General features: G+C 38.0%; 1 protein-coding gene across 13 annotated transcripts in view; it reads right to left on the bottom strand.

The window, feature by feature from the left end:
* The window catches only part of large2 (LARGE xylosyl- and glucuronyltransferase 2), a 112,154-nt gene that overhangs the window by 25,830 nt on the left and 58,571 nt on the right, over positions 1-27,753 (bottom strand). For 5 of the 13 annotated variants that reach the window (XM_079874382.1, XM_079874393.1, XM_079874381.1 and 2 more), the window contains one exon: positions 17,941-18,029. The exons of 6 other annotated variants lie outside the window; for them this stretch is intronic. The gene's annotated coding sequence lies outside the window, so the exon portion shown is untranslated. Of the gene's footprint in view, positions 1-1,730; positions 1,960-17,940; positions 18,030-27,753 lie in introns of those variants that run through there. 2 more of the 13 variants (XM_079874392.1, XM_079874388.1) reach the window with 2 other exon arrangements.

Here is a 27,753-nt window from a genome sequence, read left to right as displayed (position 1 = left end):
AGTTAGTTGTGAGAAGCTGTGTATTGCTGTTATTTTTTTTCTTCAAGTTATTCATGGTTTGCTCAAGATTTGTTATGTTTTTGCATGACATCTTTTTTTTATTGTCTTAAGAAAACAAGATAAAAAATAATGTACAACCTAGTGGGCTTCAGTATGTTTGGAAACACATTAGTTTTGCGACTGTGTTTGGAGCCGCTGTAAAATTCAAATCTCTGCACTGTTCAAGGATACGGCCCTTGTCTCAAAAATTGATCAGCACTGCATATTCCTCCCCGCTTCAGCTCCACACTGACAATCACTCCAGATAGAGATGTCCAATCATTCATTTATATTCATTTACTTTTTTTGTCTGCATTAAAGCAACATCAGAAATCCTAGAACGGAACATTGATCAACTCTGAAGGGTTCATCAGCAAACTGCTTTCTACAAAAAGCTTTTTGATTTTAAAATGTATCTATACTACAAAACAACAGATGAGAGAGGTCAACTCTAAGTTCAGAAGAAGTCAATCTAAAGTGATAAAGATGAGCTTCCTTCTGCAGTTATTTGCATTACAATCTCAGTGAGGAAATCCAGGCTGACCTCAAACCTCTTTTTAAGTAAAACGAGACAGTGAGAAGTCACATGACAAAAGTCCACACAGCTAAAGATAATTAAAATGTAAATCATTAAGCCATTGTCTAAAACTTTTTCCATTCAAATTGTCACACTGGCTGACAGGGTAAGACTAACCTGCTTTCTTGACCAAGTCATTACACACACACACACACACACACACACACACACACACAGAGAGAGAGAGACGTTGTGTTTTCATGTTTTATGGGGACTTCCCATAGACAAGACAAGATGTTTAATGCTTTAGAAGGAAGTCTCCTCTGCTCACCTAGACTGCATTTATTTGAACAAAAATACGGTAAAACAGAAATATTCAAGAGAACTGTTTTCTGTTTTAATATAAAAAATTTTTTTAAAAAAAAGAATGTTTCTTGATGCACCAAATCAGCATAATTAGAATGATCACTGAAGGATCATGTGACACTGAAGACTGGAGTTATGATGCTAAAAATACAGCTTTGATCACAAGAATAAAATACCTTTTAAATTATATTAAAATAGAAAACAGTTATTTTAAAATGGTAATAATATTTTAAAATACTGCTATTTTTACTGTATTTTTGACCAAATAAATAGTCTTGGTGAGCATAAAAACATTTTACATTTTGAATGATTCCAAACTTTATATATTCTTTGTGAAATGTATCTAATAATACTCTCCCTAAAGTGCAACCCCACCCCCCTCACACACACATAAAGGACTTCACCTCAGCAAACACCACACACCCATTGCGCGCACACACACACACACACACACACACACACACACACACACACACACACACACACACGATGGGTTTCCATGTTTTATGGGGACATTCCACAGACTGGAAAGATTTGATACTGTACAGCCGGTGTATATTCTATCAACTAACCCCAAACCAACCTTCACTCTTCACTCGTCTTTCCTGTAAAGTGCAGTAAAGTATCTGCGCACCATACAAACACTGCAACTTTTACACAGTGGAGAGAAAGAAGAAAAAGTGGGACAATACCTCATGCTACAATAGAAGACAGACTCATATCACCAGGGAGAAAAACAGAGTAAGAAAAAGGAGCCACATACACAAAGCCTGCATTCATAGAGCTGAAAGCGGGAGAAAGAACGCACTTATCTTCACCTCTGCTCAGCGCCAAGGCCAGCTCTCCCTCTCTCTCTCTCTCTCGCCCTTTCTCGTCTTCTGTCCGGCGCGCTTTGACGACGGTCTGACAGCTGAATGAAGTTACAGTGCCCGACATGCATGAGATTTTGAGCTGATATAAATCACGAGTGGCAAACTTTGAACCGCTCTACCTGTGTGGGTTCATGTGTGTCTGAGAGGGAAGGAGAGCAAAACTCCTCCCTCTTTCCCTCCACCTCTCCGCTAGCATGCCACGGCAGGTTTGCGGATCAAAGGCATCTCTCAGCCTCGCTCCTTTGCTCTGTCTTTCCCCCAAATCTCTCTTTCTGCTCTAAACTATATTGTAATTGCTTTTTAAGTTACTTCGCTGCTGCTGACTTCTCCATGACAGTAAACCCTTCTTTGTGAGCCTCTGCTACACCTGATTTACTAAATGCCCTGACCTCCGCTGGCTCATTCACTCTCACTCCTCCTCCGTTCCTCCCTCTCTTCCTTTAATGAAAGATGACTGGCATGTACTTGGGAGAAAGAGGGGGGAAGGGTGTCACCTTCCAAATAACTGCTGCTGCATGACAAAAGATGGGTTGTGCAGGAATGCAGGAGTCTGGGAAGCTTTGCCTCTCCTCTGACCAGCGACATGATCCCGCAGAACAGACAGACGCCGCGAGCCGGTGTAATCAAGCATTCTTATCAGACAATGAACTGGCTTGTTTTGTCATTCAGATTTCTACAGGCTCTCATTAGAAGCTCTTATCGCAGCAGATGGGCTGGAGAGTCTCTTAATCAAACACATCATCTCTACGCTGTAATCAGTATATCTAAGAGAATTGTGATTTCAATGACTGACACACTTCCAGAGAAGGTTGGAATATACAGTAGAGACAAGAAGTGAAGTCCAGAGGGGATAATTGTTTTTAATGACCCTACGAGTTCAATTAAAACCATCAAAATATTGGGAAAATATTTCAAATATGAGGGAAGAACAAAGTACTAAATTTGGTTTAAGTGTTTATCTGGTAAAAATTGTTTGAGGGGAAAAAAAGCATCGCAGACAACAACATAGGCTACGTTCACACTGCAGGCTGAAACGACCCAATTCCGATTTTTTTGCCCCTATGCGACCTGTATCTGATCTTTTCATGACAGTCTGAACGACACAGATCCGATCTTTTCAAATGCGACCCAGGCCACTTGGGTATGTGGTCCAAATCCGATACGTATCCGATCTTTTGAAATGCGACTTCAGTCTGAACGGCCAGGTCGCATGTATCCGACCCGCACGTTATTGATACGCGACAAACGTCATAATTCTGCGTTGAAGTAGGCAGGAATGAGAAGATAAACACGGAAGATTATAATTGTTCCATTGGGAAAATAACTTTAATATCGCTAAACGAGCTCCACTGTTGACATCCATGTTTAGCTACTTCCGCAAACAACAAGTGACGTCATTGACCGTTGAGTACTCTTCTGCGCATGCGGGTCACTTCTGGGTCATTTCACGTTCACACAGGAGATCACAAAAGGTCGCATTTAATTGGAAATGTGAACGGCCTTGCAAAAAAATCACATTTTTTCAAAAAATCGGAATTGAGCATTAAGCCCTGCAGTGTGAACGCAGCCATAGTGTCGGCCCAGATCCGGGCCACATCTGGTACATGTGGATTCAACGTGTATACCAGATGTGGGCCGGATCTGGGCCGACACTATGTTGCTGTCTGCGATACAGCTACAGGAAAAAGCATTCACTGACTACAACATAATCAGTTATTAATAATTCACTGGTTCGCTCTTGTTTTTGCATTTGTTCAAAAATCATGTCTGCACAATTTGGCATGTTTCATTTCGTTTTTACAAATAAAACAATTGAATCTTAAGCACAACTATGCAATATGCTCACAACACCTTTACCAAATATTTGAATAAAGGGTGAACGGTGATGATGTACATTTTCCTAGGCCAGTCATGATTTTTGGCCATTACTGTATTTGTTATCAGAAAAGAACAAACTGGATAAAGATATGAAATCAAAATGTTCCTGGTTTTATTTTGCAGTCCATCAGCATACATTAATCTAAAGGCCCATTTTAAAGTTCTACATATACCGTTTCACAATGATAACATGTGAAGCAACATATCTATGGAGCCCCTAAGGGTGATGGAAAAAACATGAGATTGGAGGAAAATAATTTTTTATTCCCATCTCATCTCATCTCATCTTTTTTCCCATCCCCATGTACCCTTATGGGTTCTGTACATACTAAAAAACATTAAAAACAGCGTAATATTTTTTCATTTATTATTTATTTTATTAATAAAGCATATTTCTTGCTAGCTTTAACAGCAAACAGTAGAGCGTTGGTGCTTGCAGCGCCAAGGTCATGGGTTCGATTCCCAGCGAAAGCAAGAACTGATAAGAATGTAAATGTGTACCTTGAAATGCAATGTAAGTCGCTTTGGATAAAAGCGTCTGCCAAATGCATAATTGTAAATATTTGATTTATAATCAATTAAAACTCAGTTAATAATGCTAATAATAACAACAACAAAATAAAAAGAAGCATTAAAGATGGCTTAATAAAGTTGGTTACACTTTATTTGGTAACACTTTAACCCTCTACCAAATCCTAATCCTACCCTAACCCTATAGTAAGTACATGTAGTTGCTTAATATTACTCAGTACTTAAGTATATAATTACACTGTAACAATGACACCTTAAAATAAAGTGTAACCCTTTATTTTAAGGTGTTGTTGTTACAGTGTAATTACACAAATAAGTACTGAGTAACATTAATTAACTACATGCACTTACTATTGAGTTAGGGTTAGGTTTGTTTAGGGTTAGTTACTTGTGATTATGCATCATTTACTCTTATTACTATAGTACGTGTAACTGTGCCATCTTAAAGTGAAGTGTTACCATAAAGTTTGATAGTTTTATACATCTCATGTTTTGTACTCTAAAAGACACTGTTTGAGAAGTAAAAGGTGTTAAAATCACTTATATGTGAAGTTGTATGTCAATGCAACGCAAACATTGCATACATCATGTGAATTGTCTGGTAATCATTGTCTGCACTTTGAATGTTTAGTGTCAAACTTGCACCAAGTTACAATGTTACAAGTAGACAACTCGTAATCATTCACCAAAACATAGTATAAACAGAGTCAAAATATTAGCCAATTAATCCAATCTACCAAACAATCTATTCTAATCACAACTGAGACATCAGGTCGCACCATGCATTTATATGTATTAATTCACCAATATTTGTATTGTTACTATCAGAGATGGTCATTCTTCTTTGACAATAAACTTCCTCAAGCTTTCTGCAGTTGTGCTCAGGATAAGATGACAGCCAAATGAATGTTTGATAAGTTAACACCTCGTGTTTTCTCCTCATTAAGGAAGTAAAGGTCACTGGAGAAGCCTGGGGGGTGGAACTGGGAGGTGTGGCGGTAAACCAAGACACCATGGAGTGAGACAATACTAATCTATCACACCAAGGGGAGTCCTTTACATGGGATGGGGGGGGGGGGGGGGGGCATTGGGTTTCTCTAACAACTGTTTAGGCCACACACACACACACACACACACACACACACACACACACACACACACACACACACACACACACACACACGCACACACTACAACTGATGAATCACTTCACCTTATACAGTACACAGTGGCTACATAAATATGTCTCTTTTTTGGCCCTTTTGGTTACTTTTTATAGTATTTCATATTTTACCCAAACATCTCATTAAGAAAATAAACCCACTTTTGGGAAAACTATTTTCATAACTTTGCACACACACACAAAAAACCCTGCATTATCATAACAGAGTTTTTTGTACTTCTCAATACTCTCAAAGATTTACAATGTTTTATTATTTTCAATGATAATTATATAATTAGATTCTCATTAAATATTACTGTAATGCAATTATTTTTATTTTAATCAGCATACATTATATACAGTGCAAATAGTATCCTGATGTATAAATGATTTGTGATTTAAATTATCCCACAATTATTCTACAACCCGCCAAACTAAAAGTTTCATTTTACTTGAAGAAATTATGACAGAAATATATAACTCTTGTAGAATAGAATGTACTTCTCAAAGTAATAATAATACAATTTATCACACATGTTTTAATATAATTGTTACATTTGAAAAGATTAATAAAAATGTTTTAGATTAATAGATTAATAAAATCAAAGTTAGGCATTTTTTAAATTATTCATTTTTAATTAAACCATTAAAACTGAACCCATATAGAAATTTAGGAAAAAATAATGCAAAAATATTAAATATTAGATAACATCTAAAATCTATTTTAAAGATTTTACATCTACACATCCAATTCTTGTTACGTAATACAAAAAAAGAAAATCATAAATTCACCATGAAAAAGTAATAAAAATACAATTTCTCTTTTGATTTTGGGATTAACAAATAGTAAGACCATAATGGAGAGAACACAGCATGCTAAATGAATCCTGAAATGTCACAAAACCTGCATTGCACATGAGTGGCGCATACGACAGCTGCATATTCTAATCCTTGTGAACAAAATATCACAATCTCTGTGACAAATTCACTGAAAAATAATGTCTGTAGAAACCCAGAGATTAGCATTTAAGGACTAAGCTCTGGTTTAGCCATTGTGTGAGGGATAAAACTGAATCATCTGGAGCGTTTCCTCTGTTGTCCCCTACTCTATCCACTAAAACACTCTGCGTGACATCTGCCATTTGAATTTATTCACAAACTTTCTCTTCATCAGTCTTCCTCTCTCCCAGAATACAGACACCAGCACATTTTATGAGTCATGGAGTGGTGTAGGAAGGAAACCATGTTAACAATGCCAACCTGCAGTAAAAACACTCCCTAATCCTCTTCTCTGAGTGTGAACAAACTCACGAGCGCCGTCAGGACGGACGGCTTTGACACGACCACTACAAAACAACAAGAAATATAATACCTAGTCCACCACAGAGGATTTACACAGGTCAAGAGGTCAAAAAGTCTCCAAAACAAGTGCCATTGTGCTTTGCCTGCGCTCTCCGTGGCTGATGGGAACAGAAGATAGCGTGAGGACTATGAGGTGTTGTTGTGGGTGTGAGCGAAAATGATCGATACTGACACACATAAAGCTGATGGAAAAGCGACAATTTATTTAGTCCTGACAAGTGCAGGATGAGACGCAGGAGAGGTGGGCTTACGGGTTAGCAAATTTTACTAAGTGCTGTCTCTCTTTGGCCTGCGGTCACCCCAATCTCCGGCTCCAGACAGCTTTTCTAAATAGAGTTTCACACAAACGCAGCGTCAGCTTCTGGCATCCCGAACTGCGACTGTATCTGAGAGCTCAGACATGACTGAAATAACATAGACAGCATCTTACCTCCGCCTGCACTCTGCTGAGTGAACTTAATCAGTTCTTCATACACCCACACGTCCACACCAGAGTCTTATTATTCTCTCTTAAACGAGAGAAAACGTCTCATTAAGCAAACAGCTTCGATATAAAGAAAAGAATGTGCTCTTTATCCTTATGTCTCTTACTGATTGGGCTAATTACACTAATTAAGAAGGCCGCTTCTTGAAATGTTGACCATAGTTACCAAACATGTTGCCATGGTGTTGGGGGAGGTATTATGAGAGCTCAGCAGCTGATTGGCCAGTGCAGGGTTCTCACTTCCAGAATATTCCATGAATTATCCAGTAATGATGACTGGATATAGATATCTATAAATTATCTAACAGAAACTTCACTCACAAAGTTATGGAAGCTTGTTTCTGGCAGCGAATACAAAATTAAAAAGGTAAAAGTGACTTTATCTCGCAATTCTGACTTTTTTCTCACAATTGCGAGTTTGCATCTCGCAGTTCTGCCTTTTCATCTCAGAATTGCGCGATATAAACTCGCAATTGCGAGTTATAAAGTCAGAATTGCGTGATATAAGCTCTAAATTGCGAGTTATAAAGTCTGAGGGGGACTCTATAACTCGTAATTGTGAGGGGAAAAAAAAGTCTGAATTGTGAGATCAAAAGTCAATTATCTTTTAAATTGTTTTATTCCGTGCCAGAAACAAGCTTCCATACAAAGTGCAGTTACGAGTGGATGAAATATCTACAAGCTGAGCATAATTACAAAAACATTCAATATATGAATTTTCTATAAAGTTTCCAGGCCTGGAATAATTACAAAAACATTCAATATATGAATTTTCTATAAAGTTTCCAGGCCTGGAAAATTCTCAGATGTTTCCAGATGAAACACTGTCAGGGATGAAGATGAAAACACTGAGCATGTGCTCAATATGACAGATGGAGATAGTTTGTGTCTGTTATTATATATTGGCACGATGATTCTTCTGACCTTCTCACGCCCCACAAATAAAGGGTTAAAGGTCACATGTAGCTGAGGGGTGTGAGAAATTTCTGTGGTGAAGCCATCCATTAGCTCAACATCCCTTTCATCAGCGAAATGTGACCTTTAACCCTTATTGCTGGGGGATTAAAGGTCAGAACAGTCATCGTATCAATAACTGCAAAACAGTGCCAACGGCGACCTTTCTGCAAAATGATATTACGTTGCTTCTTGCATATTTCACAACTCTTTTAAAGTCCAGTAAGTTGCACTTAAAGCACGTTCAGTTTTATCTGCAACATTTAATTATAGTTTTCTGTTGTATATATATCGTGGCAGTTTGGAAATGTAAAGGTAAATTCTATATCGTGTTTGAAAATAACATACACTAAACTCTACTCTAAACCTAACCAATAGTTTTAAAGTCATGAAATCATAATGGAAAAATATAATTTATTAATGGGATATTGCAGTGTTCGTTTTAAATGATTTATCCGTGCACATCATTACTTTTTTTTAATTCATGTGCCCTCATAATCTTTAATATAAATAACTTCCTCTTGCAGCGACATCTCTTCTCTGATGATGTGTTTATTGGCGCGAGGGCGGGACAACCTGTCACTCACATGAGATCGACCAATAGCAAACCACAACCATCTAACCATTTAATCAATTTCCCATGGACAAAATCAAGTTCCAAAGTGTAAGTTGCAACTTCCGTTTCATGCATTCTTTAACAAAAGCAAATCATTGCTATTTTAGGAGCCGTTCACATGTTGAATCTAAAAAAAACGTGTGGAAAACTCCATGAAGACAAAGAAGTTTCAGCAAAGGATAAATGGATTTTCAGCCTTTGATATTTGTGGAGATGAGAAATAAAAAACAGCTATGTTTACAGTACAGCAGCCTGTACAGCTATGATCAACTGTTCATCCATCTTGGCTGAGCTTTCGATGTTGTTACGGAAACGTCGAAGGTGCAACATATGATGGCAGAGCTTTCAGCTTAGATTCCCCTATCCTAGAGAGAGTGAAGTGCCACTAAGTGCTAATGTGGATTTCTGTCTAGATATGTAATAACATTTTGCAAAAGAAAACCTTAAAAAGGTTAATTATAGATAAAGTAAGACAGAAACACAACCGTTCACCGGTCATTTTCCTCAGCTCTGGCAAAGGCAAGTTTCAAATCAGTGCTTCTCCCGGGAGACTAGCGCTAAATTAATCCCCTATCTTAGCGCCATCTACTGTTTTAGAAGAGGATGTTGCTCAACTGCATTTGTGAGAAAATCTGCCTGGACACATTTGTGAGAATATCGAGCCGAGAGATCTCATAAAAAGCCAAGTGTCACACAATCATAACAGACAGATATGCATTTGTATGCTCTATTTGGTATTTGTTACACATTTGTGAGAATATCGAGCCGAGAGATCTCATAAAAAGCCAAGTGTCACACAATCATAACAGACAGATATGCATTTGTATGCTCTATTTGGTATTTGTTCAAAGGTTACATGCAGTTTGTAGGATGGTTTGTATTTATTTGTGAAATATTATCTAGGCTCATTTATTTATATTTGTAAAACACAATACATATTTGTTACTCCACTGCATTTTCGCTCAAATTTACCTTTATACTTGCACATTGCTTTCTGTTTGTTTGCGAGTCGAGTTTTCCTTTGCAAAGCAGATCGAGTTTGTTTGCAAAAATATGGATTTTTTTGTTTAACTATGGCACAATAACTCCATAGTCATAATCTATTATTGCCCGTCGTTTTAATTTTCATATTTTAATGATAATAAGCCATTTCATAGGCTGTTTTTGTTCACATTTTAATTTTCATTCACGGACGATCAGCATAGGCTAGATTGTGCATTATAGCCTAAACAGAGACTGTGGGTCACTTTTCAGGTTTCATCATGAATATTTGTCCAATAAATCGCAATAAGCTTTGTGCTTTGTTACTTTTGATATGAAAAAAAGTCTCAGCTTTCAAATTCGGTCAATTCAAACAATAAATGCAGTTTTGGCGCGAGAGATCACTAGCGCCTCAGTTCAAGCGAAGTGCGAGTCAACGCGACCCTCCCTTCCTCTTAACTAAGTTACAGAACGAAATAAACATGTATGAACATCAGAAAATACGTTGAAAGATACAGCCCAACTTACCGAAATCCGTATCATGTCTATCATGCAATCGCTCTCATACGCATAAAGACGTCAATAAAACATAGACCGTAAAACAGCTTGTAAACAATGTCATGTAATTCAGAAAAGCCATTCTTGAAAGTCAGCAAGAGCGCACTCGCCACCAAGTGGACAGTAGTGAGAATAACAATTACAAGTTACAATCAGATCACCCTCGGTGTATCTGTCAAAATGACGGACGGCATTCAGATTTTTCCATCAGTGCTAAAAAAAAAAAATTCAGTTAATGCGACCTCTTACTGTGGCTGTGGAGGCTTTGGAAAGGCATACTCACGTATCACGTCTGAGGCTGTGGCACTGCTGGACGTCTGTTGTGACCTTCTGAGAATTAATCATGACCACTTACGAGGAATTTCTTTTGTTCTGGTCCCAGATGGTGTGGTGCAAGATCCAATCAGACTACATGGGCTTCACAGCAAAAGTCAATACATACATTCACAAGCTGTTTAAAAAGACTATTGTATAAGAATGAGTCTGCAGTCTTGAAGGTCATGTGACTTTCCATCTCAACCTGAGCAGATCCAAATCCATATCCTTATGTATTCATTTTCCACAAAGAAAAGCTGAAACCGCTCCTACATAACAACATGTGTTTTGAATCTGGGGGTTTGCGCAAGCAGCCTGGCCTTTCAACTAGGAACATAAAAAGCAGGTTGTGTTGTGAGAAGGGGAACGCCAACGAGAAGCTGCCAATATTATTTTCACCCCGATTTTGGGTTGACTATCTATCTAAATACTCAGACGCTACTTCTCTGGCTGCTGAGACTAACTCGCCTCTTTAAATCTTCTCGATCTCTCTAGCCAACCAAGGCATATCCGTCTCCCAGTTTCATTGCCCACAAAATAGCAGGAGGCTTCACGCACTCACTTCCCCTCACAGTAAACACACCCACGTTCACGGAAACAGCACATGCATTTTAATAACAAACACTGAGCTTATTCTGCATCTGTGACATCATTTAACCTGCCTTTGCATTATTCATGAACCTGTTTGCACATAAAAATACGAACAGGATAAAAACCGAGAGGGAGCTGTCATGTCTCACACTGTCATCTCTCATTTACAAACAGCATCTCTAACTCACTTTCACCACTACACATCAATAACACACACACACATACTTCAGCTCAGATGTTGAAGGATTTTGCTGGATCTCAGAGGAGCCAGTTAGCATTAGCAGGAAAACCAGATATGAAAGCTTTTTTGGATGCCACCTTGTGTTTGAGGATACATTACTGAGAACTGGGTGTGATGTGTTTTCTAATGAAAAAAATCATATATCAGTGCTAAAATAGACAGCCCTCTTTAAAACAAAACCTAATTCACTGGACTAAAACATGAACCAACATTTCTATGCACTTTTACGGGTTCTGACCTTATATCTGACCATATGTTGTTGTATTTGCTGTTATTTTTAAATTGTTTGTATTGGTATATAAATCATCTTTATATACTCGTCTTTTAATCGTCTTTTAAAAGTATTTATTCTTGCAAGAAGGCCCAGTTGCCACACAGAAGTCAAAAGTACAGTCTGTGAAACAAGTGCGACAACGAGGGAGGAAGAAACAGAGCCTTTATATCTTTTCCAAGGTCTCTTACAGGCTGGCTCTTATCTATAGAAGGACAGGTTTTCTAGTGATCTAATTCTTCTGAGTTTATTCCTACAAACTCAGAAGTCCCAAATGGGACCACCTCTGATCCCAAGGGGTCAGAGGTTCCCCTTTGTCTCACAGTGTTCACATTAGTTCAGAAACACAAGTCAGCTATAATATTATTTCAAAGTCTTACTGCAAATGGAGATTCATACTGCAATCAATGAAAATCAAAAATTTCTATTACAAACTCAATAAAATAAATTATTATTATTATTATTAATAATAATAATAAATTAATAGGGATAATAGAAAACGATTATACAACAGTAATATGTGTTTCTGTGGCGCAGCTGCTACATGGAAAGCCATTAGCAACACAAAGGATAAAGTGTTTTCCAAATGCGTAAAAACCATTACGCATTTATTGCTGTTGTGATTTTGTCAATTTCATTTAACCTTTTTGCATAAAACTGAAGGAAGACATTTTTTAAAAGATACTTTTAACCTCATAATTAGTCACGGCATCAACCAGACTGTCAAAGCTAATTAGCCAAGCCTTGACCCCTCGACTCGGTTCAGTTCGCTTTAAAGGAGTCTGAGTTCAAGTTCGAAAACTCTCTGAGAGATCATATGCCAGTCAAACGCTTCGAGGAGTTTGTTCTTCAATTATGTGAGAGAAAGAGGAGGGAACACTCCTTCCACTAAGTCACGGCTGAAAGCCCCATAAATTGACCTGGAACGGCTAGAAAGGCATCTGCTTCTGTCTCTTTTTTCGAAGACATTTGCATAAGACACTCTGTTTGAACTATAATTTGATCAGAGATGCATTTCAGGCTAACGGTGCAAAATTTCATCAAATTATGATAAAGGATGACAGCAGCAGCCAAATCCCAGCGGGCCCCTATCTATTTTCAGAAGGTATAGGTTAACAGGGTGTCATAAGATCAGGCCGGCAGCATTTTCACCAATGGTTCCCCTATACTCTTCTACTTTCTCGGGGGGACAAGAAGAGGTTTTTTTGTGCGTGTGGATGAAAAAGTGTGAGTGTGTTGTACTAAAGTGTGTACTCCATGGCACTGAGAGCTTTCCATTAGGGGAGCATGAATCACAGTGCGTTCCCCTCCTCTTCACAGCCCTTCAAAACAAAGTGATCTCCAGTAGGCTCATCTGAACTAGCTAGTGCAATCTCTCATTCTGTCAGAGACCGCTCTGCTCCACACCAGCACGGCCCTGGGACAGTCTTTACAGCTTGCATCTGCCACGCTTATCCGAGTTTGGTGCCGAAGGCCTAAGCAATCCAATTCGGCGTTGAAAGAGAGCACCACCAGGTATTAACACAGGGTGTACAGAGGGAGACTGGGATAAAAGTTCCTGAAATGGCTATAAAACACCCCAAAAAAGCATATCCTCTTTTGAACCCTAAGGGTTTTGAGACTGAACATGATTTATTTGGTCCATTTTATGGCTTTTCTTGCATTCGCAGTACACCTCGTGGGAGAGCAAGAAGGTCTGCTGACTCACAGGTGGGGGTTAAAGGTCAGAGCAGGCCGAGGTCAGGCTACAATTGGACGTCAAGAAACTCGTGCTCAATAAGCTTCTTAACTATCTTGATGGTTTCTCTATGATAGAATTTAAAATAAATGGAAATCCCCAATAATCTCATGTTTCTCCTTTAAAGTTCCTTTAAAACAATTTCAACATTGTCCACAAAGAAAAGTCAGAGATTGAACTCAACAAAGTTCTTGCTTACTAAACAAAACTGTCTCAGTTGTTTCTATTTTATTTCTTCTTAGGAATTTTAGGAGGAACCTGCAGATAAAGTTGATACTTATTAAAACTTACTCCAAATCTCCTGAGCCATTTGTGCAATTACATTTTCCTCAGGAGTTGCATCAACTTTATATTCTTTCAAATTTGAGATACCTTCCGACCAGCACCTGCTTGCATATTCATTGTTTTATTGTTTACACAATCTTCTGTTGATTTTATTGTCATTTTCCATCTTCGTCTTCATGTAGTTATTAAAAGAAACAGCCCAACGGTGAGTGAATTCCAGGCACATGTGCAGACACTTTACATTTGTGAGGCTGGTTGCTATTTTTGCCAGACACATGTAATAATAATAATAATCATTTCTCCTTTTGAGTTATAGAAGAAATCTAAACATTGTCTGCAAAAGTCTAGGGCCTTATGATTATCACAATGCGGAAAAAGCGGACAGAATTGCGAAATCCAGTCATAAAAATGGAATTTGCCAAATTTCACAGGGGACTAATTCTCATGTTTGCTGAACTTTTAATAAATTGTTGTTAAATATCCAATATAGCAATCAGATTATGTTGGCGGTTGTTTTTGAAAGGAAAATAATACTAAAAACAATACAAAAAATTGAATAATGGTTACTTATACTTACTGTATACTCTTAATTTTTTATTATTAAATATTACATTTTATACATGTTTTAATGTATTAATATTTTTGGCTAGATCCCAACAGTTATTTTTATCAGACAAATAATACTCAATATTGCTTATATAAAGGCCCGGTTTCACTTAGTTCAATTCAGGCATTTAAGTGGCTTTTATAAACGTGCCTTAGAAATAATTACTGGTGTGCATCTTGAGATTAAACAATAGCAGTGACATATTTTAAGATTTGTCAGTGCAAGTTGCTTTCAGTTAAAACATCTCAAACATGCATTTTAGTCTGAGACTAGCTTAAGCCTTGTCTGTGAAGCCGGGGGTAAATGTATTAAATTAATACTATTTAATTTTAAATTATATAAAATATTGAATTTTTTACATATGCATTTTACATTATAACAAATATTCAGTACACCAAACAGATTTCATTAGTTGTATAAGTTGTACAAGTTTCCTTACTTCAATTAATTAGACATACATTTTTATTACTAAAATCAGTCAAACGGAATCCAGAAAAATTAAAATGGGGAAAAAAAAGGATTACAGAACATTTGAAATTAAAAAAAAAATTATAATAATAATTTGGGAAAAAATAAAACAGATTTCATATGGCCCTGAAAGACAGAGAACTCAAACATTTACATGTCATCAAATTCTTCCAAGTCAAATGATCTGTGTTATGCGGTCCACATAATTTGATTGTCTCAGTTGTCTATTTTTATTTCTAAGATATAAACCTGGGATAAAGGTGATACTTGTATGAAAAATAACTCCAAGTCTCCTCAGCTGGAGGAGTAAGCTCTGAGCAATAACATTTACCTCTGGGAACCAGCAAGACAGAATTCATCACAACTTTTTCAGTATGTGTAAACAGCATGGTCTTCCTGGTAAAAAAAAAAAAAATTGGTCCTTTCTGGTTCCCAGAGAAAATTTGTATTGTTCAGAGGATGATCTTGCATTACCAGCACTAACCCACACAGACCGACCTGGACCAGCATATAAATGCGTGGCGGTGTAAGCTGCATGTCAGCAGGGTTCTCTGCCCCCTCTCAGGAGCCCTTTATTGTTCCTCAGCCTCCTCAAAGCCAATTGTAGGCCATGGGCTGTGGTCTGCACAACCTCCACACACGCTAATTCTCTAGCAACCTGCCTACACACTCTCGAAACATCAGAGTGTGGTGTTCAAGGACAAAATCACGGTGTTCTTTTTAATGGAAAAAAACACAACACATTTTAGATGAACGGTCAGCTTCTAATACATCAGTGCTGAACATTTCGATATCTGCTTTTGCCTGACAGTGGATGTAACATGAACCCGGCTTGACCGGAGACCAAACAGATCCTCTACAGAGCCTGATAGCAAAGCACCCATTATCACAGATAAAACTAAATAATGCGTAACAATCAATATTTCATGAGCTCGGCTAATGCACCCTCTTAAATGTTCCAGTTACAAATGCAAGGGATTGTTTGTTTGTGGATATAAAAGCAAATATGTTTGCATCTCTGCCCTTTAGATGCTGAAAACATAACATTTATGTGAGTTGTTTAGGGCTTTAGCACTGCAGTGATTTCTTTCCCTGACAACCACTTAAGGAATGATGATGCCGAGCTTGATTCTGAGCAAATAAAACGTGGCTTTATTTAACATTTGCTGTACTGACATGGTATTGCTTTTTAATCTTCATTGGAAGGTGTTAAGTCCCTTCTGCATGACTCATGTCAGAGCTTCAACACATATCACCTGTCATGCTTTGACCTCGACATGAAAAGATTTGGAGATAGTATCACGGCAGGGCTGCTAAGAAAAGAAGTATGCACAGTAAAGAGTGAACATACACTACAAAATAGTCTTTGAGTTGAATGTGCAAAAAGTCAGGCAAATTTCACAGAAAAATTGCAAAAAAAGGATCATACAAATACACTTGCCAAATAAATCACTGATCAACAACTTTAAAATGAACATCAAACTGTAAGAATGATTATCTGATCCACACTGATGTAACTAAAGTGCAAAATCAAACAGACAAAATATCCGCCATGACTTGCGTGTCTTTAAAAAAAATTCAACAATCAGAAGAATTTCTACTATCTAAAATGGCTAAATAATGTTTTTTCTCCATGTGGCAATGTGAAAAATTCAACCTGATATGTGAAATATTCAACCCAGGCTCACTATACATACAATTCACTGCAGTTTCCAGCTGAAATGAACACAAGTGGCTTTGAAACACCAAAAACTTGTATTCCTTTTTACACAAATTATGATTACAGAGGCAGATCAATTAATGAAGTCTCCCCTGCTGAAAAATCCATGTTGGTCCAAGCTGGTTTATGTTGGTTAAAGCTGGAATAGTCCTGGTCAAGCTGGTGGACTAGCATAGTCATGCTGTTCTCAAGCAAAACCGAGCTGGTTTGCTTATCCACCAGCTTTCCCGCTTCCAATGATGGGGATCAACAAACCAGCATCTCATAAAACATACCTTATGCTGGTGACCAGCAATCTGGATTTTCTAGGAGGGTCATTGCACAGTTCATTACACAATACTATCACCTCAAAACACTTTTACCATAGTACATGATATGTAAACTAATACATTTTGATATTTGCATCACATATCCAACTCCATATGTATGGTTTTTCTGACATAGTAAACTTGCTCTATAGCGCACCTGGTCCAGTGTTCAGTTATGAGTCCCAAAAGTGCTCAAAGCTGAGCAAAACCAGGTAAAGTGGCATGGTTGCTTCGGCAAATATGTTTTCTAAAGGATAGAGTTTGGTGTAGATGGTACGTTGCTTTCAAATGTGATAGTACATTAACCTTTTAGCGCCACCCACCAGACATTTCATTCCCGAACTGCCGCGATACATGCATGAATCCACATAATAAAATAACAACGTCACAGTCATGTTTATCTGTTTCGGAGAAAATTGAAGCAGCACTTTTTAGCACCTCTCACTGGACATTTCACTTTGAAACTAGTAGCAACGTAATATTATTTTTGCAAAAATGCTTTTGGAAATGAGTTGGAACTATTCCTTGCAGTAAGCCACCAAAACATAACAAATTTTGGAAATAATCTCATGTGTCCATCCATTTTAGTCACAGGTGCCATTTCACAGAGAGAGACTGGTTCATTTTGCATTTCTGCGATTTCCACAATGACAGTGCTGCAATGATTGTCTCAATTTTGAGAGGAAAAACTTGCAAAACCTAAATGATCTCATTGTCATTAGATTAAAAATAATGCAAAATACTACAACAATTTTAATGCACCCACCATTTTTGCACCTTATTGTATTTAGATGCACAAAATCAGACTTCTTTCTTGCTAATATTTTACCCCTACACTGCCCATATAATTATTAAAAATGTCTATAGTATAGTCTTTAGTGGTGCTTCAAAAGATCAGGAGCCAATGGTTTCAAAGTTGAAAGGTTTGAATCTCACAACGGTTGACCAGTGCACATCATGGCGTCAGGGTTAGTTTGATGCTTCACTGGGTTTCATCGGAAAAAAAAAAACTATGTGTATAGGCCTTTATAATAATATTTCAAATGCTAAAATATAAAACTCTACTGATGACTCACCAGAATGCGTCCTGGAAGATCTATGATGGCAAGAAGACGTGACTGCTGAGTAATCACCGAGAAACCTTTACTTTCAACCTCTCTGAAACCTGAAACACAAGGTGATAAACAGAACATCTGTAAGACAGATGTTCAACCTTATATACCTACCACATTAATATGCAGCTTCTATTGTACATAAAATATTACATAAACTGAGGCTACAATGTAACTCGAGTGCAAGGGTGAACTCAATGTATCTGTACACGCCTACGGTGCTAAAAACTAACATAGAAAATGAGTCACAAATCAAAAGGAACATTTCCAGCACTTAAACTTGTGCTTTTAAAAGCACTTCAGATTGTTTGGATGCAACTTAACAAGATCATTGATATTGATTGAGGTTGAGTGGAGAAAAGGTCAAACTCAGGGCCGTGTGGTGAACAAATCATGAGTAGATACAGCATCTGTGCTCTGCGGGATGTCGTCCCTTCAACACGTAGCTCTGACTCACACGTCTGTTTGGCTGTAAATTAAACGTGCTTTATCTCACTGTTTTTCTCTATGCAGAGACATATTGTGTCCTCCTACCTACAACAAGAGCCTGTTGAACTGAGGATAGCACATCTCAGAGCTCCAGCTGAGAAAGCGTGATCAGCGTGCAGGCCAGAGACGGTAGGAGGAGGAGGAGACAGACCACTTGTAGAAAAATGAAAGGGGGATTCGCAATGCTTATAGTATGGCAACTGAGTGAATGCTAGTCAAGGCTGGTTAGCGCTGGTTTGGTGCTGGCATAGCAGGAGACCACCATAGAAATGCTGGTTGACCAAGGAATTCTCACTGAGAAGTAGGGTTGCCAACTTCAGAAAAGAAAAATGCGGGACAATCGTGGTTCTTTACAGTTCTTTATATGTTGGACTCATGAACAATAATCATGTTTGAATTCACCAAACTGATTTGCCGAAATCAAAACCCGGGCGGACAGTGAAAGGGATTTGCCGTTAGCGCGAGTCCGGAACCTCCGGATCGAACCGGGAGCGACTAGACAGCAGAGGATTCTGTTCGCAAATCAAACAATAATTTGATATTCGTTATGGTCTGATGCGCCTGAGTGTGGGCTGTGATTGGATGATGCGGTCTCGTGATCATTCTCAAGTGTCGTCTTGCTGTTGGTTGTATCAGTCAGTGGTTAGATCAGTGTAGCAGTCTATTTAATCGGGACAAGGGAGGTCCCGTACGGGACAAATAAATTAGACCCAAAATTCGGGACGTCCCGGCTAATTCGGGACAGTTGGCAACCCTACTGAGAAGATATTTTGAAGAAAGTTTTCTGTTCATCCAATGAAAGCCAGTGGGGTTCAATGTTGTCTGGTGCTTCGAAAAGTCATACAGGTTTGCAATAAAATTATCATGGCTTCCAGTTAAGCTAGTTAGCAAGTCTGCTATGGGTAGGAAAGAGCATCAAAAATAAAAAATGATCAGCCATTTTCAACAAAAAAAAAGAATGCATGAACTTTTTAACCACAAATGCTCGTCTTGCACAAGCTCTGCGATGCGCATCCATGACTTCACGCATTGCATAATCACGTTGAAAGGTCACGCGTGACGTAGACGGAAGTACCGACCCAGTGTTTACAAAGCGAACGTGCAAAGACTACGTTAAACAGCCGTTACAAAAAAAACCCGTAAAACATCGATGTCAGACAAGTTTGAAGTTGGTGATTACGTAATGCATGTAGTCGTGGACATGCATCACAGAGCTAGTGCAGGATGAGCATTTGTGGTCAAAAAGTATATTATTTCTTTTATTTATTTTTTATTTCCAATCGTTTCGCTAGATAAGACTCGATAAGACTCTTATTCCTCGGCTGGGATCATGTTGAGCCCTTTAAAGCTGCATTGAAACTGCAATTTGGACCTTCAAACCGTTGGTCTCAGTCCACTATATGGAGACAAATCCTGGAATGTTTTCCTCAAAAACCTTCATTTCTTTTCGACTGATGAAAGAAAGACATGAACATCATTTGATGACATGGGGGTGAGTAAATTATCAGGAAATTTTCATTCTGGAGTGAACTAATCCTTTAAGTATGAAAACATTGCATTCAGTTCACACTTAAGTATATTCTTTTAAAATATATTACTTGCATAATAAGTACTCTTTTAAAAGTATACTAAAGTGTGCTTCTTTCACAAGGGTTATAGCACTGAACAATGTGGCATATTTAGACACAAGATGCTACAGTAAAAACACATCTAAAACAATGGGCTGAACATCAAGTCCATATCAACAGACCACTGGAATGCTATAGAGCTGGTAAGTCCCGCCCCTTCCGCTGACCTCTAGGTTGAAAAATCGTCAATGCAAGTGAATGTGAGAAAATAATTATTTTCTGGTCCCGTTTGAATTTTGCCATGAATGTGAACATATGTTGTCTGTGAATTTTTAATATAATTTTTCGTGTGAAGAATGCTACAATTTAGCGGGTAGAAGTTTGATACGGTTAGCCTTTGTGTGAGAGCACTTTGTGGACTACAACTCTTCGCTGCTTTTGACGGGAATCTGAAGACAGAACAGCCCATTTGGTTTGAATGGTGACATTTGGGTACAAAACACACAGGCATCTCGATCTGTCTCCATAGATTATCGCAGCATTAGCACCGTGATTTGACAAGTGGAGGGAAATGTGTTATGGGGTGACGTCACATAGGCGACATGTAGTCTTTCTCGTTATGTCTTTTCCACAACTGCTAGCCAAAGAATCATATAATATATGGTCAAACTCGTAACATGAAAAATTATATAAAAAATTCACAGACAACATATGTTCACATTCATGGCACAATTCAAACGGGACTAGAAAATAATTATTTTCTCCCATTCACTTGCATTGACGATTTTTCAACCTAGAGGTCCAGTGGGGTTTTACGGATGGGCGGGACTTACCAGCTCTATAGAAATTGAATATCTGAATACCTGACATTCTGAATGTGGTGCTGTGGATCACATGAGCTTTAAATTCCAGTCGAAATTCCAAGACTGATCACAGGACACAGTTGCTGTGGGAGGGACGTGATGGGGATCTGTGGCCTGTGAAGTTGAGGTGGAGTGCGGTTATTCGAAGTCTCCTGTGACTCTCAATTGCAGTGCTGTCACTCCAGTTTGTGTCCAAACAGCATAAGGGGTCATTACGAGACCAGAGTGGAAAATAATGGAAGAGTCATTAAAGCCTGGGGGAAACGATATCTCTCCACAGTGTGGGGGGACAGGTAGACTATTGCCCTGAGGAGATTACCGTAATGAGGTAGAGTGTCTCGGCCAAAAGCTACGTTCACACAGAAAGTGTTTGGACTGATAACCATTTTCATTAGCAGGACTGACTCTCAAGTTGTTATATTAAAACAACAGTTTGCAATAGCAGCTTGAATTCTGAATGATTTAACAGTCAAGCTCATTTTCTGTAAAAAAATAAATAAAAAAATTAAAAAAACAAGGGACAAGTAGCCGTGAAATATGATTCCATTCACACAGTGCAGTGTGTTCAAGTTTGAGATATGATGACATTATATACCTTTGCTCACCGAGGCTGGATTTATTTTGATCAAAAATACAGCAAAGAAAACAGTAATACTGGACAATATTATTACAATTTAAAATAACTGTTTTCTGTTTGAATATATTTTTAAAATGTAATATCTTTCTGTGATGGCTAAACTGAATTTTCAGCATCATTAATCCATTCTTCCGTCACATGGTCCTTCAGAAATCATTCTAATATGCTGATTTTCAGCTCAATATGCTTTCTTATGATAACAATAAGAAATGCTTTCTTATTATTATCAATGTTGAAAACATGCATGATACATTTTGTCAGGATTCTTTGATAAATAGAAAGTTCAAAGAACAGCATTTATTTAAATTTTAGGCAACATTTTAGTTTAGGGTCCAATTCTCACTAATAACTAGTTGCTTATTATCATGCATATTTCTAGGATATTGTCTGTTTATCAGTCCTTATGGTAACACTTTACTTGAAGGGGTGTGTGTAAGACTGACATGACAGCTTCATAATCATGACATGACACATGGTTTAATGCATGTTAATGACAATTGTCATTAAGTGTCATTCGCTCAATTATGTATTTTTTAATGCAAAGATGACATTGTTTGAGATGTCTTTGTTATGACAACTTGACATAAACCAATACATCATAACTTGTCATAAATGTGTCATAAACATGACATAGCAGATTAATCATCAAACTTAATAAACTACTTAGCTTTATGGTTTAACATTACATTAAACTGTAATGTGTTTGGTTTTGACATTGGCTGTCATGAGGCCATTATAACTGTGTCATGAATATATTTCTGACCACATTTTTCCCCCCAGTATTCCAGTATTAGTTATCAAATAATTTGACAGTATTAACACTTAATGACATTTTAATGACAAATTAAATTCGTATCACTGTAGTTGAGGTCAAGAAAAATATTCATGACACTGTTATAAAATAATTTGACAGAGTATTAACACTTAATGACATTTTAATGACAAATTCAATTTGTACCACTGGAAAATAAAGTGGTCAGAAATATAATGTAATGTTAACCCATAAAGCTAAGTAGTTTCTTAAGTTCGATGACTAATCTGCTATGCCATGTTTATGACATATTTATGACAGGTTATTTTGTCTTGGTAATGTCAAGTTGTCATAACAAAGACATCTCAAACAATGTCATCTTTGCATTATAAAGGACATAACTGAGGGAATGACACTTAATGACAATTGTCATTAACATGCATAAAACCTTCATATTCATGTGTCATGTCATGGTTATGAAGCTGTCATGTCAGTCTTATGCACACCCCTTCAAGTAAAGTGTTACCGTTAGTTAATAGTGAGGACCCTTAAATAAAGTGTGACCAAATTTTATAATGCTTTTGTTTAAAAAAAATTGTACAAGTACAATTTACTGTATTTTTGATCAATTTAATGCATCCTTGCTGAAATAATAAAGTATTCATTTTTTAAACAGTAATGCATATAAACGTTGGAGGGTGTGTGATCAATGCCAAAGAAAAAAAAAATTGAATTGGTCTGGAGAAACTTTCCAGGTATGCATACCAGAATCTAATCTCCAGTCAAACAATTCATCAGTCATCGGCATTTAAAAAAACTGTCAATCATCCCATCAAAAGGCCCGATTCTGTTAGTTACCTGCCATGACTGCTCCTATCCATCAAATCAATCTTCAGTCAATCAAAGAGTTGCCCTGGCAAATAAAAGTCCAGCAGCTGGGGAGAGGCTCTTAATTTCATAATCAAACAACACATCTGTGTGTGCGTGCGGGCGCACAGCTCTGCTCCGTATTATGCAGCTATGCCAACACACGCTCTCAATCTAAGACACTTCACTGAGGAATACATTAGAGAGGTATAGAGGTCAAGCAAACAGACTCTAATCAGATCAGCTGCCCTGTCACTAAGCTAACTACATAGCCAGGACCTACAACAACTGCTTGGTTCCTCAGGGCTCTTCCTCACTGGAGAACGTGAGTTTGTTTCAAAACCTAGCGAGCTAGTGCGCATTTTAAGACCTCCAAGGCCATGAATCTGGTGCTAGAGCTGGTCTAGGTAGGCTCCATAAGTATGATGACTTCTAGGGTACCTTCTAGTGAAGGGGTGTAGACTCCAAAAGAGTCGATTCCTCGACTCTCAATAGCTCTAGTGTCGGAATCGACTCCAGGACAGGAACCGACTCCTAGTATCGACTCCCAGTAAAGACGTGATGTGGTGAGTGCCTCAAACCAGTCAATTAGTTGTGATTGGTGCAAGAGATCAGATAATTCAATTACACGTACCTCTTCTTTTTATTAAACATTTCAATAATAAAAGGATGTTCCACTTCTGTCTTCAAAATAAGGAACGCTTGTATTTTCTATAGAACAACATTGACATTCATCATTTCAATATAATGCCATCATGTGTCTAAATTAGACCGTAAAAGTATGTTGTATAAATAAAAAGTATAGTGTTTTGTGTTGTACTTTTTAAAACTTTTAGGAGGGGGAAAACACATTAAATGTGTAATAAGAACTGCTATCTTATATTTTTTAATCCTGACCCTATTTTGATTAAAAGCAAATGGAGTCGAGGAGTCGACTCCAACATTAGAGTCGGGAATCTGAGTCGACTCCAAAAAAACAGGAATCGAACACCCGTAGTACCTTCACAAAGAAGCCAATCCTAGAACACAAATCACAATGTCAAAATCATAACGAAAGTTATATTTAATTCAATATAAAATGTTTATATCATTCAACCTAACATAAAGTGTGACCAAATACACTTTTAAGATTTGAAGTACACTACAAGTGCACATTCAATACAATTAAGTGCACTTCTTGTTCACAAGGGTCAATATGCCTACCAATGCCCTCTATTCAACATCATTGCATTCTGTCTAACTGTTTTTAAAGCGAGAACAAATCCTGTCTGAACAGACTCTCAGAAGGCAGCTGCCCATGTACTGTTGATCGACAGAAAGGAAGCTCACTTGGATTTTTGTAACAGAGCTATATAATATTCAGAATATAAACATGTGTAAGAATGCATGTGAGGAAATTACAATATCATGGCTTGAACACGCCTCACGTTTCTCTGAATTAGCCCCTGCTATTTGCAGCTGCGATGGGAAGAAATTGCCTGTAAAGAAGAAAAAAAAGGATGTACGCTCCAGTGAATAATGCTAAACAACAAACAACAGCCCCAGCCTTCAAGTAGAACAATACCATCATTAGATAACGGGCTGTTCTCTTTTCAGGACCGACCCTCGGGTTAATGAACGTATCTGCATCGCTTTATGCACCATTACATGGCTTTATCTTCCTATGGCGTTAATGCAATTCACGACAAAACTGAATGAAGATACGTTCTGAAATAGCAGTCTACACCAGCCCTGAAATGCCTGGCATGAAAAATACTGAGGAACTCACTAGTGCAACTGAGCTTGGGGGTAAGCAGGCATTTTCTGCCATTTTTTAAGACCTTTGTGCACTTACTGTGGAATATTGTCACCACTGAAAGTATCTGAACATATTTGAAGTGGAATGAACATGAGCTGTCCCCAATATTTCCCTTTTAAAATAACATCACAGACAGGTGAAGGGAACATTGCCCAGTGTGAAACACAGTTCTCAGGAATTGTACAGAGGATATACATGTTCTGTAATTAAAAATGATTTGTAATGCTGATTTCATCTGAAAACTGCCCTACAACACCTTGCTGTGCTTTGATCATGAAAAAAGAGATATTCCTGAGCTGTAAAATCTGATTGCATGAGGAACATTCAAAGCAGTTATAAAACAGCTGATATACACACATTTGCGACCGCATATCAATTGAATTTTATATAACTGTGCTCAGTTACCTGGCAACCATAGACAGCCTACAGCTGACCTAATGATTCTGATCATTAACTTGACGAAATTTTCCATCATTTTTTACACAAAGCTGCCCCGCCATTGACGAGTTTTTACGGCAATCCATGTTTTCACTGTTATGCTGTAGAGGGTGCTGTTACAGATAATCGTAAATAATAATGCAGAAACAGAAAAAAGTGATAGAAAACAGAAACAAGTGATAGAAGTATCGCTTATGCACATGTAATCAAGAATCAAAAATGCCTACGAATGAAATGTCGACCCACAATGAGAAATAGGATTGTAAAGCTTTAGGGGAGATGGTTGACTCGATCTACTCCATCTATGTTTTTATCATCATTCTGAATCCGGTCCAAATGTAGTCATTGACAATTTGAACTGAGCCTCTACTTAAAGGTGCTCTAAGCGATGTCACTCGTTTTTTAGGCCAAAACATTTTTTGTCACATACAGCAAAGATCTCCTCACTATCCGCTAGCTGCCTGTCCCCTGAACACACTGTAAAACAGCCCAGGCTCCATAAACGGCAAGAAAAACAAACTGGCCCAGCCTGGACCACGAAACACAACAAACAGTGTTCCAGCCAATAACCGACAAGAATGATTTGGGGGTTAGGGGGTTAGTGCGCATGCACATGAAGAGGGCGTGTGGGGAATGGAGGAGAGAGAACCATGAAGAGGGAAGTTAGCTAGAGGAGAGATGTCTTAGACAACGACAAAGACTAATGTTAAAAATGTATATTCTTGAGAATTTTGATATGGCCGACACACGACCAAAGAGACGAGAATTGACATCAGAAAAGCGTTCAAAAGGTGGCGAGAACTCCGCCGGCAGAAGGGCTTCCAATCCGACATTCAGGTGGCTCTGTTTTTGACAGACAGGTGGGTAAATCCAGTTTGGTTTTTCTAAATGGTTCATGACTGTTTCAGGAAGCACGGAAGGGAAGGGGAGGGGACGGGATGAGGAGGGAGGGTCGAGCTAGCCTCCGTTTTGTTTGACAATACTTTGAACGTCAACAAGAAGTGACTTCACCCAACATCGCTTAGATGTTTAAAAAAAAAAAAATTCTAGCTTCATTCCTTCTTTTTTTATCAACACTTGAATATGGGTAAATGTAATAATACAAAGCAACAATTTTAACAAAAAGCTGAGAAAAATGCGCTTTTGGCAATGACTATTGTATATTCAGATATTTATACAATAAAATATTCTGGGAGCCAATTTTGTGAAAATGTGAACAATTTTCTGAGGGACAATTGTTGACATTAGATTCCATTTGCCATCTAGCTGATCTCATGCTGTCTAGGAGAAAAAACTGAGATATTAAATTGATCTTGTTAGCAATTGCCCTGCTGACAAAACCAACATGACTGGTAGCCATGTTTTGGAAAAACAACTAATGACCATCTCTGACCAGATAATAACCAGCCTTGAGAAGCTAGAAACGACACATTTTGCTCCAAAATACATCTTAAACAAAATTGTCTTTCCTTCAGGCACAAAGGAAAGTGAACTTTGTGAATAGAGGTAAAATGATGAACCAAAATAATTACATCAAAAGTTAATAAAATAAAAACTAATTGGCACCTCTCAGCTTACAAACTCCATCTATCAGTTACAGTGATGAATGTTTGTTTCATTGACGATCTGAAGCAAGTGACTCGAGTCTGCTCAATTCATTGTCAGCATTGCATCCTGCAGGAATCATAATTGGCTCCCACCCAATTTCTCTTCATTTTCCCTCTCCTCACCACTTTCAAATTCTCCTATACCTCCCGAGCGCAATTCCATCAGGTCCCAATGGCAAAATCAGATCAGCGCCCAATAGCCATTAGCTCCTCTATTTAAAGAGATCTATGCAGTTGTGAAGGCTGCTTAGAGTTAATTACGCTGCCTGTCTGTGTTTAGCCTGTGGCAATACTGCACTCCGATGGGAAGATTATTGAGTTTTATTGCTCTTCTAATGGAGAATCCCCCCTTCCGCCACTCGCCTCACGTCCATTCAGACCATAGGCAGGGCTATAAACCGCCTCCGAAGCCTTAAAACCGACTTCTGCCCCGAACCGATAAGGAGCTGTAACAAAACACATTGATTTGGCCCATAAGGATTAAAAAGCAAAAGGCACCATCCTCCATCCAGAGTCGATGCAGTTTTTATGACACAGTGCTAAAACTCAAATGGCTGCATGGTGCTGGGAGGTTGAGTAAAGTTCACTGGGCCGTTAAGGCATAAAATGGTCAGTGACAGCTGGGGTGTGTCTGTGGATGTAAAGGGCACTATCTGCTCTGTTATTTTAAATTATAATAGTCATACAACAGAAAAATCAGGTAACTGTCACTCAAGTTGCATTATTGACTGTTTCTCAGCTTTAAATGAAAGGAAATCT

The sequence above is a fragment of the Squalius cephalus genome (assembly GCF_949319135.1).
Source record: "Squalius cephalus genome assembly, chromosome: 6".
Lineage (NCBI taxonomy): Eukaryota > Metazoa > Chordata > Actinopteri > Cypriniformes > Leuciscidae > Squalius > Squalius cephalus.
Note: the sequence above shows the minus strand (reverse complement) of the source record. Positions and strands in the feature narration are given on the sequence as shown.